Below are 3,184 nucleotides of genomic sequence, written 5' to 3' on the forward strand. Positions count from 1 at the left end.
GGCAGTAACTCCCTGGGTCAAACCTCCTGTCCTCTCCTTGAAGGCGCGGGAACTCTCTGACCTCCAGGCAAGGAGGAATGACCCACTTCTGTGGATTCCCACAGGGAAGGAGAGGGAAAGGAGTGTTGGTCCTGGACAAGCGGCATCCTGTGGATGGTTTATCTTTGGGAAGCGCCTAGGCGTGCTGATGGGAGTGAGAGGCTGTTGAGGCTACGCCACAGGCCAGCGAACAGCATTATATCACTCCCTCTAGTAACTGAGGTCCCAAGGGGGTGGAGAAAGTCAAAGATGATCCTGAACTTTGCAAGAACCAAAATCACCATATTCAAAGCAATGTTTTTCAAGTTCTTAATTCTTCACAGATGGCAAGCTTCTAGAAATCGTATTTTGAAAGGTAATGCTGCCCATATGCATATGCAGTTATGAATATTGTTGAAAAATCTTGGATAGTATGTAGTGAAGGATTTTTTTTTAGTCATTATTATTGTGGGGGCAGCATTCATGTCAGAGTGTGGACAGCAATGCAGAGGACAACCATCAAGAGCCCACTCTCCCCTTCCATAGTAGATTCTGGGAATCAAACTCGGGTTATACAACTACACAACAAGCACATTTATCCACCTCACCATCTCACCTGCCCCCAATTTTTCTGTTTATTCTTTGTGTTTTGTTAAATATTTGTTTTATGTGTGTGTGTGTGTGTGTGTGTGGTGTGCATGTGTGTGTGTGTATGTGTGTGTAGACACACCTGCAACCTGCAGAAGTCAGAAGAGGGCATTGGCTCCCCTGAAGTTGGAATTACAGGCAGCTGTAACATATTAGACATTGGTGCTAAGAACTGATCTCAGGTCCTCTGAAGAGCAGCAAGTATGCCAAACCACTGAGCCATCTCTCCAACCTCCTTCCCCCACATCCCACTATTTAAGTAACACTGACAGTGAGAAGTCACTAAAAAGGGCAGAATCCAGAAAAAAGGTATTTTCCCCTCAGCTAGACAACCTAAAGTATCATTTTGTTGTAACTATGATATGGTTACAAATCTGGTCTGTGCAGGTGGGAGGTCTGGGTTCAAATCCTAATTCAGTCACTTATTGATTCTGAAAGCTCAAACAAGTTACTTCACCTTTCACGGTCTCAGCTTTCCTCATCCATGTAATTGTTCTAAAATGTCATAAACTATTTGTCTGGATTTCCAATGTTTTGGGGTTTTGATTTTGCGTGTGTGTGTGCATGTATATATGTATTTCATTTTTTATTAAGTTTATTTACTTGAAATATATGTTTACACAGAGGACAAACAGATACAGGATTTCAAGTAACCTATGGGATAGTCGTTATCTGTTAAAACACACAATCATTCCTTTTTACAGTATCAAAACCAGATGCAAACTTTTGATGCAAACTTACCTCACTGTTAACTCTGTTTATGAAGATGGGAGACACACTTATTCACCATGTAATTGGATTAATCAAAAATGCTGTGGATCCCCGGGGACCACAGTGGCAGAAACGTTGCAGGTCCCCAAGCGGCGGCAGCAGCCACATGTGTTATGTGTCTCCGAAGGTGGCTGGTCCCGGGCAGGGAACTATGCAGCAGTGGGCGAAAGACAGAGACATGGATTGGCAAGCCACACAAAGTGAGGCTGGATATTTATTTAGTAGGTTATGGAAGGGAAGAGGGAGAAGGAAAGAAGAGAAGAGAGAGAGCAGAGAGAGAGAGAAACAGAGAGAGAAACAGAAGGGAAGGGGAGAAGTGGAGAGAGGCAAAGCTGCCTCCTTGAAAGGGAATGGGGTGTCAGACTGCAAGAAAGAAGGGAGATCTCCCTGCCTCAGTGAACAGGTGGTCGTGGGCGTGGCTTGTCTCTTAAAGGGACAGGACAGATCATTACACACAGTTCAGTTAAATGACACATACAAAAAGCCATTCCCTCAGAAACAAAGATGCTCGTGTCTCTCAACGCAGGGCTGTAAGCTTCACGTTCACGCCATATTCATCTTCTTCCCATTTTCACTCCTCTCCTGGCTGAAGACTTGGGTCAGCACCTCATGCTTTTAGCTTGGGTATCTTTCCTGCCACATACAGCATCACTGACTTACCTGACGGGAACTATACAGGACAGAGGCTGCCATCTTCCTGTTTGAGCTGTACCCAGACTCTGCCCCTGTACTGAACATCACGGCTCCATTCTCCAGAAATGCATTCAATCCAGTTGCTGAGCGCACATCCTGAATCTCAGTAGCAGCAGGGTTTTCTACAGTCTTTCTTATGGGAATCTGCCTCCTCTCTGTTATGGGCTTCTTATTGCTAAAATAAGCAGGGTAGATACAAATAAACCTGCACTGGTCAGCCGGGAACTGCGCATCTGCACACACCATCTTCTCAGAAGTCCCCACAGCACCGCCAGCCCTACTGGCAACACACCAGATGAAAGATGGTTTTTGTTTTTTTTTGTTTGTTTGTTTGTTTGTTTTTTTTTAAGCGTTCCCATAAACTCTGTTCCAGATTCTGGAAAACACCAGGAAACACTCCTTGGGATCTGGGGCACTTGATGGTGAAGAGCTGAGAAACTGAGACCAACAGCTGGATTATTCCAGTCCCTATGACCTGCCCGTTTGCGGCCACCAGGACAAGTAGACAGCAACCACCATGTGACAAAGTAGCTAAAACCATTGGGTGTTCAGGTTCAGAAGTGGCAAGGTCTGTGGCAAGTTCAGTTTGCTTCTTGGTGTGAGAGGGTGTGGCTCCCAACCCCACCCAGCTCACTCCCCCAACATACACACACACACACACACACACACACACACACACACACACACACACACACGCTTGTTGGCAGCTCCTCAGAGCCCATCTACAGCTCTTTTGTCAGTAATGGCATCTCTACGTAGGGACGCAGTTCTGCATGTGAAATAAGGCTTGTCCCTTGCACGCCGACTCCTCGGGATGCTGAGACTGGCACCGACAGACAGAGGCTAATTGGCAGACTCCAGCAGTCAGTTTCTGATGACACAGGAGAAATAATAAAAGACAGAGAACGGGAACAAAGAAAGTTTAGAGAAGATAATAAAGGGGCCATCTGCACCGTGAGCATTTGCTGGAGAGTGGAGAGGGTGACTGGGAAATAGAGGGGACCCAGTCCCCGCAAACGGAAAGGTGTAAGAAGCACAGGGTTGGACCTGCTTT

General features: G+C 46.1%; 1 pseudogene; it reads right to left on the bottom strand.

The window, feature by feature from the left end:
* Positions 1-2,008: 2,008 nt before the first annotated feature.
* LOC121460329 lies at positions 2,009-2,376 on the bottom strand (annotated as a pseudogene).
* Positions 2,377-3,184: the final 808 nt, after the last annotated feature.

This window comes from Microtus oregoni, unplaced genomic scaffold, assembly GCF_018167655.1.
Source record: "Microtus oregoni isolate MIOR12 unplaced genomic scaffold, Mior012 000020F_ref0000438, whole genome shotgun sequence".
In the NCBI taxonomy this organism is placed as follows: Eukaryota; Metazoa; Chordata; class Mammalia; order Rodentia; family Cricetidae; genus Microtus; species Microtus oregoni.